The sequence below is a fragment of the Leopardus geoffroyi genome, chromosome C2 (assembly GCF_018350155.1).
Source record: "Leopardus geoffroyi isolate Oge1 chromosome C2, O.geoffroyi_Oge1_pat1.0, whole genome shotgun sequence".
Classification (NCBI taxonomy): domain Eukaryota; kingdom Metazoa; phylum Chordata; class Mammalia; order Carnivora; family Felidae; genus Leopardus; species Leopardus geoffroyi.
Window position 1 is genome coordinate 93,562,093 of NC_059333.1, and position 15,078 is coordinate 93,577,170.

Consider the following 15,078-nt stretch of genomic DNA (forward strand, 5'->3'; position numbering starts at 1 on the left):
CTTTGAGTTTGAGATTTATCAGAGTATCTGGAGGAGGTTGCAGATTTCCAACAGTCTGTTACTTCATTGATTTCTGTGCTCATGGTTGTCTCCATGAAAACCCTAAGGTTTTATCTATTAGCTTCTTCTTTCAAACACAGCAATCAAGACAGCAGCAAACTAATGAATTTCTCTGCACTAACCAGACAATGATACACAATAACTGATGTAACTTAATCCCTTCTACCAATAATGAAGACTAACTTTTTTACTCCAATTCATTGTGTTTCTTCTTGATATTGCAAAATTACCCCAATATTAGTCATTTACATGATACAGATTTATGGTATCTCAATTTCAGAGTAAAAATAAAATCTTCAACATGAAATTACAGGCAAATTAAGGTCAACCAGAATTTTTTTTATTATCTTTTTTTTTAATGTTTACTTATTTTTGAGAGAGACAGAGACAGAATGCAAGTGGGTTAGGGGCAGAGAGAGAGGGAGACACAGAAGCAGAAGCAGGCTCCAGGCTCCAGGCTCCGAGCTGTCAGCACAGAGCCCGACGCGGGGCTTGAACTCAAGAGCTGTGAGATCATGACCTGAGCCGAAGTTGGACGCTCAACTGACTGAGCCACCCAGGCGCCCCTTTTTTTATTATCTTTAACAAAACACCTACATATTCAGTAGAATAAAAATGTGTTTTAAAGATGTGCTTCCATGTGAAAAATGTTTCCACAGAAAGGAACAAAATAAAAATGCCATATGAGCATTTCTCCTAATGGCCTTTGTTTATAGTCTAGTTATTTATTTGGCCCCATCAGGCATACAGTTTATAAAATATTTGGACAGGAGTGTCTGAAAGCAATACAAGCCTTATGATATTTATATTATATATAATTTAATAAGCACCAAACTCACTTACCTAAAAATATGTTTCCTGTCAACTGCCGTGTGTCATGCTTAAATTCTCACCATTTGCCATTGAGTCTCTAGTCAACCCCAGGTAATATGCAGAAGAAATTTTATCTGTAAGTGTTTAACTCATTAATGGATGACTCTTGAACACAATTGTGAGGATTATTTTGAAACTTCTTAGTCCCTTTGGAAATATGAAAGCAGAATCCTGAGGAACAAGATGGAAGGAAAGGTAAGCTCTGACGAGGAAAGATGACAGGATGTTCTGAAATACAAGTAATATAGGTTGAGCAGAAGGACCCTATAAAGGCAATGGATATATGTGCTTAACCCTGTGAATGAAAGAAAGTAAAACAGACGCTATAGGGAAGTAGAAAGAAGTCAGGCCTACGATTCACAAGCTGTAACTTCTAGTTCCAATGCTAGGATTTAATTTTGGATAAGTCACTTCATTTCCATATTAGTCAGCTACTGCTACAATACTGCTGTGTAACAAATCACTCTTAAATTCAGTGGTTTCTCATAATAATAAGCAGGTTGGCTTATCAGTCATGATTTGACTGATCTAGGCTAGTCTTGGCTGTACTTAGCTACCCTTAGCTCCAAGCTGTGGAGAGGCCCAAGTATGGTCCACATGCAATGGCTATCCGATGTCTGTTTATCTTATGGCAAAATGCAGAATTCTAAGAGAGAAAGCAGAACTATATAAGCACATATCAAGCCTCTGCTTATACCATGCTTGTTAACATCCTGTTAGCCAGAGCAAGCCATATATGGTTATTCTGTTCACTGCCAAACCATGATAAAAGTAATATTGTTACAGAGATGGGGGAAATTGAGACCAGCAACTCAATCTGGTTTATCATAACTGCTCTGGACTTTAGTTTCTGCTGCTGTATGATGACGAAGTTGGCTTAGGCCTGTGATTCTCAAACACTGGTCTAGTGAACTGCATCAGAATCACAGTGTTGGGTGAGGTTCTAAAAACTGTGTTTGTCTACTTCCCCCCAACTAAGTGATTCTGATGCACAACCCTCAGCTAGACGGTCTGTAAGGCCATTTACAAATTTTTAAGTTTACGAACAACTTTGCCTACCATAGCGTTTATCTACAGCTTTGCTAGGTGCAGAGGCAGAGTGTCAGGGTACCTGCACAGGTGACACTGCCTACCTGACAATGCAACTGATATAATCCATTAGCCCATATTCTCCCCTCAGTCTTCCCACTATGTAGATGCCTCTAGTAAGTGAGGCAGCCTGTTCTTCCTGTTTTTAAATGTTAACTGCTCTCCCCTTCTCACCAGGATATAAGTCAGGTTTTCCTGCCCTCCTCCCAACCCCAAAGCAAACTCTTTGCTGCTTCAGGTTCTTTCCTACATTCAGTTTTACATCTAGACAACAATGAGCATTGCAGTCATTTTTAGTCACTTGCCTACAAAGAGATTTGTCCATTAAGCTAGGCAGTATTAAAATCCTCATTTTGTGAATTCTCCTATTTCTTGGTTAGAAGACAGGCTAAAGAGGAAGTGTCCAAACTGAGATGAGAGGTAAAAGAGAGCTTCCCCTCCTGGGTCTTGGAAAAAGATAAATGTAGAAATGAATTTCTCATCTAATTATTCATTCCTGTTTATATATTCTTTAATGATATGTTTCCATGGTTACCAGCGTTGTTAAATGCTGCCTGTGTTTCACTTTGCTTTGATGCTATTTGAGGTAGTATGCCAGTAGGAGAGGTTCACTTTAAAATGAAAGATGTAATTGAGGCATGTATTTGATGTAAGGTTGAGTGTTCCTGTGAAGAAGATAGTGACCATGACATTATTTGCTGTTTGTATAGTTTAGTCTAGTTCTTCCCTTAATGTTCTGTGAGTGTCCCAGACATTAGGAAGGAAGAAAGGAAGGAAAAGAGGGAGGGAGAAAGGAAGAGAGGAAAGGATGGAGGAAAAAATGTGAATCATATTCACATATTGAATCCATGTGTACATTTCAGTACCATTATATATATTTAGTGACACATATTTGCCCAGATTGTCAAGTAGGTGAGGTTGCTTTTTATGTGCCCCATTCCTCTCTTCTCCCCACGCTGTCCCCACTCCTCGCTCCACCTATACATGCCAAGAGTCAAAGCTTTCTTTCAAAAATGTGTCATATAATCAATTACCTCACCTCAGTGTGAATTTTAGTCAGAGTGCCACCTTTTCAGAGGTTGTCTGCTTTTGAAACCCTAATTGCCACTGAGAAATAAACAGCTTTGTCCCCGGCTAAAACAATGAGGCATCCAGATCATAGAAGAATTTGGGAGCAGTGCCTCAGAATGGGCCCTGCAGGAGGACCGCATATTTCACTTGTGTATCAGCCCTCTATCTGCAAGTTGATAATTCAAGCTCATTAGAAAATAGTGGCATCAGGGGCTCCTGGGTGGCACAGTCGGTTAAGCGTCCGACTTCAGTCAGGTCACGATCTCACGGTCCAGGAGTTCGAGCCCCGCATCAGGCTCTGGGCTGATGGCTCAGAGCCTGGAGCCTGTTTCCGATTCTGTGTCTCCCTCTCTCTCTGCCCCTCCCCCGTTCATGCTCGGTCTCTCTCTGTCCCAAAAATAAATAAACGTTGAAAGAAAAAAAAAATTTAAGAAAATAGTGGCATCATATCAAGCAAGAAAAATCAATTTTCAGCCACTCCTAAGAAATATTTACTTAGTATTTGTCTTCAGAAATATGTATATATTATATTTATATATAATATATTAAATATATATTAATAAATTTATTAATTTATAAATAACATATAAATTAATAAATATATTAAATATATATTTATATGGTATCAGTTTGGCTTTGTAAAAATATCAGTAGGTTATTAAGGAAACACACCATTTAAATAAAGTCAGCATTTCCTTTTCTTTTTTCCCTTCTAAAAAGCTTTTTAGGTTTCTGACAGTTCTTAACAGAACAAAAAGTAACCTCTAAGTTTCTTTTCATTTTCTTTCATTTGAGAATGATATGGGTTTCATAGATTTAAGGCAGTTTGGGCCTTCTTTTACTTGAACAAATTTAAGGGTAGCTATTTGATTCCCAGGAGTCCGTGCTATTCTACTAGATTGCCATGAGGTTATTTTTTTTCCATAAAGATTTTGCCTCCCAGTTTAAATTTGCAAACATGTTGATTCCTTCTTTGCTTTGTTTGCATCTAAAAATCAAAAATTGTTATGATCCAAACCAAACTTAGAGGTTTTTATAGTTATCTTTTATATTTCCCATAGATTTTTATGGGTTATTGATTTGCAAGCTTGCAGAGAAATTGAGGTCACTTTTTTTTAGCAGTTGGAGATGCAGAATAAATATTCCATGAAATCATGAAATTTTTTAAGCTGTGTGCACCCAAGTATAAGATAATCTGTAAAGCTCAAAGCTTTTAATGTTTTTATTTATATTCAGCCATCTTTTTATGGCATTGCACGCCAATTAAATATGAATTCTTCTCTTTTCTTGAATTCATACGATTGATTTCTCGTCACTAATTTTTGAAGACTGTGTACTCTACCTATCCTATAGTTCCTGGTTGAATCATTTCCTTTTTCATCCCTTTCTCATCTTTTCTAATCTTCCTTCTTCCAGGTAATGAGGCCTCAGCATTTTAAATGTCAATCTTCAACATGTGGCATGATTTGCTTTTTTTAGGATCATAAAATAACTGTTAAACTGACCTATTTTTTTATCCAAGAGAGCATAGATGATATTTTATACAGTGAAGTCTAAACCAGGAGTCAACAGCCTATGGGGGACAATAGCCCCCAGAAAACCTTGGAAGGGCTATTTCAAGCCCAAACCTAAAGAGACAGAAAACACCAAAATTACCATGACAAATCTTCATTTTATTTATTCTTCATCACATGGGGGTTGGCCTGCTTTAACATTCATGTATAAGGCCCAGATCGGAGATAAAACTGGAGATTGGACACATAACTTGGAAATATAGTGGCAGGTCTCTTAAAGATAGCATTCATTTCATTTCATCTAATATGACTTCAAGTTGTAGTTTGCTATTGTCATAGAGTATGTGTATGGGTGCATAATAAATATTTATAGATATACAGATATATATTTGTGTGTGTATGTATAGTAAATATACAGTGTGTAATATACAGTATTACACACACACACACACACATACACACAACAGGTCTGTCACATTTCTCACAGATACAATTATGCCCCTTCTGAGACCTCTTATTGATGGGAAGTTACATATAGGAGGATACGTGCTCCATAATAGCGTCTTCCTGCAATCTCTTACCTCCTAAAAATTAAAGTCCTCCAGGAGGAGTCACAGCCTGGAAAATATTTATTGCAGATAAATAAGAGAAATAATAACAAAGAAGAAGAGGTATCTGGTTGCTGGGACAAAGCTGAAACTTGCGAGAGAAAAGAAATGGGGATATGGAAGTAAACCAAAGACAAATTTTGAGTGATAGACTATAGCACTATAAATACATTTTTCTACACAAACAGTACCTTTCACTAGATCCTAGATAGACCATCATCTCTCCTTGGTCTGTGTACCACCAGGGCCATGGAGCTACTAGCTTCCAAGATGAATAGCTTCCTCATTGGAAGGCTCTATCAGAATGTTTTTCCCCCTACTAAGGATTCCTCTTATGCCCTGTGAAGCTTTATGGAAGCTATAAACTTCATTTGTGAGTCTGCACACCATAAATGGCTCAGAGCAAGAGGCTCAGACTGAGCTAGAACTGCTGAGTCCCAGCTCAGTCCCAAGGTAGCCATGTGAAGTATTGCATATTGTATAATATAAAGACTGGGTTTTCCTAATCTTTAAAATGGGATAATAATATCTGTTTTCCAGTGTTGCCTTAGCAAGTAAAGAGAATAATTTATCTATAGCACTTAGCCATTGCCCAAGAGCACTCATTTAATTGGTAAAGGAGTTTTACAGATTTGTCAATGAATTAAATGAAGTCTACCTACGCAGAGTACAATAGCAGGTTGCTCTCTGATGACAGAAAGTTAGTCCCTGAAACTTAACGTCTTCTCTCCAAATTAAGCATACTTGGATTCTTTCAATTTCTCCAGTATACAGCATTTCAAGGGCATCCTACACTTTTCCACTCAAAGTCATCTTGCGTACTAGCGGACAAAACAAAAGAAGTACAAGTCTGGAAACCAGGTCACCAGGTTCTCGTCCCAACTCTGCCATCAGTCAGCTCTGTGCACCAGCAAGTCATACCCCAATCTAAAACCACCAGTCAAGAAATGCAATCAGAAAACAATATACAGTTAAGAATAGGAATATCTATCTTCATATAATTAAACTAAGTATAGAGAAGAAATGCACAATGACAAAAAAAAGGGTCCCAAACTGTGTTGACATTTACCACCAAACACAGAGGCTAAAGCCCATTAGTAATACCCATTTGTGCTTATGAAATAATTACAGGTAATGTAGCTATTTATTCCTGTGATACCTTTTGGTGATTCATTTTAAATCATCAGGAATAAAAGCTCTGTGGCATCCTAAAGAGTCTGGAGGCTGCTGAAACCCACACTTATAACTCTTGAGTTTCTATCAGCTGATTTGTCTTTAGTGTGCAAGCAGAAAATGATTCAGGGTCTTTATAATGAATGTACTTTAAGTTCTATTTATAAATTATATGTACTTTACCATTAAATAAGCTAGACGAACTCAAGCACATTATTATTTAAGTTCCCCTATCAAGAAGGCTCTCATTTAATTTTTGTAAATATTTCTCTTTGAGACAGGCATTCTAGTTGATAGCATTCCTTAAATCTAATGAGGGGCTGATGGGCAAAACAGTCTTATTGTGGCCAGGAGATATGAAGGATGACTATTCTGTTTTCTGTTAGGGTTATTGTTTTGAAGAGGATCTTGACCTGGTTTAGGTTTGATGTGGTCTGTTTGTTTCTCTGTTAGTGTTAGAGTCAAGTTCTCGATGTCTTTGAAGACAGGAATAAGATAGTCATGGGAAAAGAAAGTAAAACTTGATCTTGTAATTCTACAAATTTGCTGTCTAACTAGAAGGATGAAAAATCACAGCGTAAGAGAAAGCATTGGTTTAGGAGATTTGCTTTCTTGTCCTGCTTTCTTCTCTAATTTTGTTACCTGAGTTAAGTCACCAGAACTCAGCAAGATTCAGTTACCTTGGTTATGAAGTTGAGTGATTTTAAAATAATATCTTAGTTTCTTTTCATCTCTTTAGTTCTATGCTAAAGGGACATGGAAATAAAATTTTGCTATCAAATATGATTAAAAGTTAATACAGAGTAAATTTTAGTCGTTCAATGCTGAAGTTATTCAGCTAACAGAAGCATCATATATAATCAAACCTTAACTCTAACCCTAACCAGACTGCATGGTGGACAACAGTGTACACATACACACACACACACACACACACACACACACACACACTAAATGGATATATATATATCCAGGTCTGGATATATATATATACTTACATATGTTCTAAAATTCTATAGAACTCACATACACTGCAAAACTAAAGTAAATTAAATGTTTAGAATTTAAAATGATATTTATTATGGCTATTTTTAAATAGGATGTATTGCAAAGTAAAGAATTCACAACAGCTATATAAAAATTTGTTCAGGGGCACCTGGGTGGCTCAGTCGGTTAAGCGTCCGACTTTGGCTCAGGTCAAGATCTCTCAGTTCGTGAGTTTTTTCCCTGCATTGGGCTCTGTACTGACAGCTCAGAGCCTGGAACCTGTTCAGATTCTGTGTCTCCCTCTCTCTCTGCCCTACCCCTGCTCACACTGTGTCTCTCTCTGTCTCTCTCAAAAATAAATAACATTAAAAAAATTCATTATATGCTCACCTCAGTACAAGTAACCTGTTCATACAATCTTTGGTCAGATACTGCAAATAAAAATTTAAATTTCTTGATTTAAATTGCATGAAGACATGACTTTCACATCACCGGATTGATAAATGTAATGGCAAAGCTGCCAAATATTCCCTTATATTAGAAAATACAGAACTTTCAGTGAAGGTTGTTCAATAAAAGAACTCTCATAAATGCAAGGTAATATTTCAGCCTTAAAATGTTGATCATCAAGGCAGGGGCAAACAATCAATTATTACATATTTTATTCTGACATACCATTATATTAATAAAATCATCATTAAAATGTCTATCTTGGCTATTACATAAGTGATACAGTGAATAGGTTTATAGGGAAATCTCAAGGAAAGATGTTTTGCTCTTTAGGAAAATTTGTTCTTTAAATTAATCTTAAATTTCAAGAAAATTGGACTCTTTCAAATTGAACCCATATATATTCAAAAGGATTAAATTTGAAAATTATTGCTCACAAAATTTTATTTTTCCATTTTCTAGAAAATTCCAGTCATCATTCAAAATTACATCATTATTAACGTAATAGCAAAGAATCATATTAGCCACTAAAATCTAAAGATTCCTGTCTCAATCATTTATAGCTTGAAAGTAGAGCACTGCTTCCTTTGAGTCTAATGTGAACTCTGAGAATAATACAATCATAATATTCATTCACTAGTAATACTAAGATAGACTTTATGAAAATTAAAAGAAATAGGATATAAAAAAGCATCTATCACACTGCTAAATGAAAAGTTATTTTATCTCTTTAAACACCATGTTTTTTGTTTACTTTTAAAACAATACGTAAAGCTTAGAAGGAAAAAATGGATTATGAAAGAGATTCAAATTTTTGTTTATTATTGTTTGTCAATTAGGGTAGACTAACTGCTAAAACAAACAACTCCAATATTTCAGTAACCTGAAACAATAAAAGTCAATTTCTCACTCACTGTTGCAGTTCCTGGGTGTTTCTGATTGGTTCTCCCAAAATCAGCAATAATGAGAACCCATAGTTCTTCCACTATATACCTCCATCTTCCTCCATGTCCTGGCAGTCTTCCCTCTTCAGGAAGCTGATAGAGAAAGAAAATGGAGGATCACACTAGGAAGAGTTTTATGGGCAATGCCAAGAAAAAGTATCCTTCCCACTTACATTCCATTTATCCACACAGAGCCACATGGCTATGCTTAACTGCAAGGGGGCCTGAAAAATGCCTAACCACGTGCCCAGGACACTTATACATGTATATGTTCTAAAAATCTGTAGCGCTCACATATACCACAAAACGAAAGTAAATGATTTAGAATTTAAACCGGTGTTTAATATGACTGTTTTTAAACAAGAGAGTCCCAGGAGGTAAAACCATAATTTTTGAAGAGACAGTGAAATATAATATTTGAGACCCTAATTCTAAATTCTATAAAATTAAAAAGCTGTTCATCCTGAGAAAAGTCACTTAAGCCTCTTCAAGTCACTTAATTCATCTCCAATTCAGTGAATTGGGCTGGAAAATTCCCAAGGTTCCTTCCAGATCTAATCTTGTAAGTAAAGCAATTTACTGCAATTATGGCCAACTCTGATATTGGAAGCATTAAAGGAATAATTTGATAATAATCTATAATAATTTGATCACATTTTCTAATTAGAACTGACAAGATTTCTACTACTGAATCACTATCACTGGACACATAGTTGAAAGGTTGCAATTTGTTGAAATCCTCCAGCAAAAATATGGGAAAAATTTCATAATCTCATCATCCTGAAATGTTTATAGTTTCTGCCAGATTTATCCTAGGCACCCTGAGTGCTCTTAAAAATTTATCAGGAAGAAGCAACTCTCTTGGATTTAGAAGAGGAAGTTTTTTTGCTAGTCTTCTTTTCCCTCTACTTTGATGGCTTTTCCTTTACTGTTGACAGAGTATCTCTCTTTCCCCGTCTCCCCCATCGTCTCCCTTGTTGTAAAATTATCCTGGGCAAATTGATTTCTGAGGTAGCAAATGGATTTTTTTGCTTAGCTAAAGAACAAGGAGAAATTATTATAAGTTACTGTTTGTAGAGGAAATGAGCTGCCCACATACACTCTTGGTTTATGTAACTATAAGCTTTAAAACTTGACAAATGTGAGGATAACAATAGAGAGTTATTAGAAGCCCCAAATGTAAACACCTAATTTCAAAGCCTTTTTGTGTGTGTAGCAACAGAGAAAGCATAATTAACAGCAATGCACACTTAACAACAGAACATGTGTACTGACTGTTTTCCCCATTCTTTGTACACGTGCAACATTTATTGACACCAGAGAAACTCACACATTGGGAAAGAATAACTCAACTGCAGAAAATGTTTGTCAAATTAAAAAGTATCATTTAAAATATATCTTTTAGTATAGGTTACTTTTTAAAGTTTTTATTTAAATTCCAGTTAATATTGCAGTGTAATAGTTTCAAGCATAAAATATAGTGATCAACGATTCCATGCATCACCAGGTGCTCACCACAACAAGTGCACTCCTTAATCCCCATCACCTGTTTAACCCACCCCCCCCCCCCCCGTCCACCTCCCTTCTGGTAACCGTCAATTTGTTCTCTATAGTTAAGTCTGATTCTTGGTTTGCCTGTTTCTTTCTCTTTTTTTTTCCCCTTTGCTCCTTTGTTTCTTAAAATCCATATATGAGTGAAATGTCTTTCTCTGACTGGCTTATTTCACTTAGCATTATACTCTCTAGGTCCACCCACGTTGCTGCCAATGGCAAGATTTCATTCTTTTTTATGGTTGAATAATATTCCATATATATACATGAATAATGTTGGAGTAATATTAATACATATATATGCATATATATATATATGCTACCTCTTTTCTATCCATTCATCAATAAATGAACATTGGGTTGTTTCCATAATTTGGCTGTTATAGATAATGCTACTATAAACATAAGGGTGCACTTATCCCTTTGATTCAGTATTTTTGTATTCTTTGTGTAAATACCTAGTAGTGCGATTACTGGATCATAGGGTAGTTCTACTGTTTTCTACAGTGGCTGTACAAGTTTGCATTCCCACCAACAGTGCAAGAGGGTTCGGTTCCCCTTTCCCCACATCCTCACCACTACCTGTTGCTTCTTGTTGATTTTAGCCATTCTGACAAGTGTGAGGTGATATCTCATGGTAGTTTTGATTTGCATTTCCCTGATGATGAGTGATGTTGAGCATCTTTTCATGTGTCTCTTGGCCATTTGTATGTCTTCTTTGGAAAATTGTCATGTCTTCTGTCCATTTTTTAATTGGACCCTTTGTTTTTTGGGTATTGAGTTTTATAAGTTCTTTTATATATTTTGGATACTAACCCTTTATCAGATGTGTCATTTGCAAATAACTTCTCTCATTCCATACATTGCCTTTTAGTTATGTTGATTATTTCCCTCACTGTGCTGAGGCTTTGTATTTTGATGTAGTCCCAATAGTTTATTTTTGCTTTTGTTTCCCTTGCCTCAAAAAAGTTGCTACAGCCAATGTCAGAGAGATTCCTGCCTGTGCTCTCTTGAAGGATTTTTATGATTTCAGGTGTCACATTTAGATCTTGAATCTCTGTTGAGCTTATTTTTTGTGTATGGTGAAAGAGAATGGTTCAGTTTCACTCTTTTGCATGTTACTGTTCAGTTTTCCCAGCACCATTTGTTGAAGAGATAGTCTTTCCCATTGGATATTCTTTCCTGCTTTGTTGAAGATTAATTGACCCTATAACTGTGAGTTTATTTCTGGGTTTTCTATTCCATTGATGTATGTGTTTATTTTTGTACCATACTGTTTTAACTACTACAACTTTGTAATATAAATTGAAATCTGGAATTGAGATGCCTCCAGCTTTGCTTTGCTTTTCAAGACTGCTTTGACTATTCAGGGTGTTTTGTGGTTCCATACAAATTTTAGTATTGTTTGATCTAGTTCTGTGAAGAATGCTGTTGATATTTTGATAGGGATTGCTTTGGGTAGTATAGACATTTCAACAATATTTGTTTTCCCGATCCATGAGCATGGAATGTTTTCCTTTGTGTGTGTGTGATCTCTAATTTCTCTCATCAGTGTTTATAATTTTCAGAGTACAGGTCTTTTACCTCTTTGGTTAGGTTTATTCCTCCATATCTTCTTATTTTTGGTGCAATTGTAATGGGCTTGATTTCTTAAATTCTCTTTCTGCTGTTTCATTATTGGTGTATAGAAATGCAACAGATTTCTTGGTGCATCTTACTTTTTACAAGCTGCAATTCCTCACCTTGTCTCTTCCTCTATTTATTTTCAAAATCAAGGAAAATCTTTGATGATTAGAAATAGTTTGCAATCTATATTTTAGTACCTATGATTATTACAAAATATTCCAGTGTTTAAAAATCCTTAAGCATAATCTTTCATTTGCTGATATTAGACTCTTCATGAAAGGCAAGCCCAACCCTAAATTACTAAATCATTATCATCACAGAATGAAAACCTGATATTTTGGTGTCTAACTCAAACAGTCAAAAATTCCCTCTATTTTAGTAATGCTAAATTTTTTCTAGATTATTTCACTGAGTCATTCAATAATGCACCAGAAATATTATATATAAATGTTATATATAAACACATATACACACATATAATAGTGTGTGTGTGTGTGTATATATATATATATATATATTAGACTCTATGTAATATACCAATACAATAATATAATACTCTATATAATATATACTGTATTCCTTTACAAGAACAATGTGAGACAGATTCAAAGCCCCAAGATTCTCTATCTCTGGAAGAACAAAAAATATTAATACATAAAGACACAAAAAGGATGTGTCAGGATCTGGTGAAAGGGTAATTTGTGTTCTCATTTCTACTCTATCTTATAGTATTTTTTCTTGGGGTTATAATAATGTGTTTTGAGAAAATATCTCTGTGGAAACTTCAATTATTATTCTCACATACACACTTTGCTCACTCACCCACCTCCTTACGCATCTTCAAGATGGAGGGCAGAAACCACAAAAAGACCCCATATCTACTGACTGTGATTAGTGAGAGAGGGAGGCTGTGCCCCAGCACATACCCTCCTGAGTGGAGAGCCCTGTGAAACCCTAAATGCAATTCGCTGAGCAGCAAGCCAAGAGTACAGTGCCTTAAATGAACAGATCAAGCTGCCACACAAAACCCACACTTCTGCCACTTGCAAAAAAGCTGGTATAGGCTCTTGGGCACGAGTCTTACTGTCCCTGCTGTGAGATGGCTTAGCAAAGTTACCTTGCCAGCAGTCACTTAAGCTGCCAGTAGTTGGAAAAGAAATGGGATGAAGAGAGTGTTTTCTTCTATCTTGGCCTTACTGAGTTACTGTTAATGTCTCTCTGGAAGCAAACTAGAGAATTAAATACCTTTGTTAATTTTTTTGAGCCAGAATTTAAAGCAAAATACCCTTCACCAAGATATTTAGAGAAAAGCTATTTGGGAGTTAGGAACTATCATGGGATCAATTGTGTCCCCCCAAAATTCATATTCTGGAGTCCTAACCCGGTGCTGCAGATTGTCATTGTATTGGAAATAGGTAAAGTGTTAATTAAGTTCAAATGAGGTCTTTAGGTGGGTCTTAATCCAGTGTGACTGATGTCCTTATAAGAAAATGAGATTAGGATACAGACATACACAGAGGAAAAAAAACAAAAAAACAAAAAAACACCCATGTAGAGACACAAGAAGCTACATAGCCATCTACAAGTCAAAGAGAGAGGCCTGAGAAGAAAGCAATCTTGCAGACACCTTGATCTCAAACTTCTAGCCTCTGGAGCCATGAATTTCCATCATTTAAGGCACCCAGTCTGTGATACTTCATTATGGCAACTCTGGCAAGCTAATATGGGAATAGTTTACAAAAGGTAAAAAAGTCAGATCATGACCTTAAACTCAGGTCTAAAACAGCTTCCCTCTTCAGCATATCCTCCCACACTCATCTAGGTATGATTACTTACATTTTTGGTCTGGACAGGCCATCCCCTGATTGGTTCCAGCTGTGAACCGAACCTGGTACCTAAACACCATATTTGAGTTCTCAATCCACATCTCTGAATTCCAGACCTGCTGGCTGCATTACCCTTGTTAGCCTTCCAAAGTTGGCATCCAGGACTCAGCACCCAGATCCTGCTGTACACTCATAATCCATTGCTACCTCCGCTGAGGGCTAGCTCTGGGTTTGGAATCACAGTTGTATTCTTTGTTCCCCTGACAGTTCCTCAAACCTGGGAAGGGCAATATGGTGGGCAATGTAAGCTCTTTGATTCAGCCATTCTGAAATTCGCCCCACAACAAATTTAAAATGTAAATTGTAAAGTTTACATCATTGTCTGAGCCCCTCAGAGAAAGGAGGACCCTTTACATCCAGAAAATTTTTACAAAGCTGCTCTGTTGCACACAGTACAGATGATCATAGAGGCTACTGGAAGTCACTTGAGAAATGGAATAGGCGGTGAACAATTAGGTTTCTCAGTTTAAAATCAATTCCTTATTGCTCTTAATACCAATCAGAAACTTGTTTACAAAGTGCTATGACGGTAATAATATAAATTGTTGTTTGTTAAATCTTTTTTTCTTTGTTGGACAGTTCAAATCTATTTCCTTAAGATTGTTGGCACTCTTAGTTGTCACTGAAAAAAACTTATTCCTATAAATAAATACGGGTTTTTGTAATATGCTTTTATGCTATTTTCAGAAAAATGAGATAACTATAGACATTTCCACTTTTTATTCAATGTTCAACCCTCATTAGAAGGAAAAGTTGTAGGAAAGGAATAAATTCCTTTTAAAACTTCACATAACTTTCCTTTTGGTCTGTTTCAAATAGTAATGGACCTAGTTAAAACAGGAAGCTCAGGGTGATGGCTGGCTTTATCAAGAATGGTACATGAGCAAAGAAAATTTAAAGAACTTCTTAAATAGCCAAATCTATCTCAAGTGGCTCTTGTGATCTGGAGGGAAGGGAAGCTTTGGTGGGAAAAAGTTGAGAAAGGTTTCTCTTACTCCAAAAGGCTTTCCTAGGTATTGGAGGAAGGGGGAAAAAAATGTACTTTGTTGTGTTATTTATAGAAAATACTTAAATCTAGATATTTCAATTAGTTTTTTAAAGTACAAATTGCTCATCAATGTCTGTTCAAGAATAGAATAATTATATTAGACTTAAGAATTTTATTTTTAAAATCAAGTGAAAAATGACATCTTGGAAAATAGAATTTTTATTTTTATCTTAAAGCAAGCTCAGTGTAGAAGTGCCT

General features: G+C 36.0%; 1 protein-coding gene across 3 annotated transcripts in view; it reads left to right on the plus strand.

Annotated features, from left to right (window-relative positions):
* The window catches only part of SPATA16 (spermatogenesis associated 16), a 245,472-nt gene that overhangs the window by 167,568 nt on the left and 62,826 nt on the right, over positions 1–15,078 (plus strand). The window lies entirely within an intron of this gene.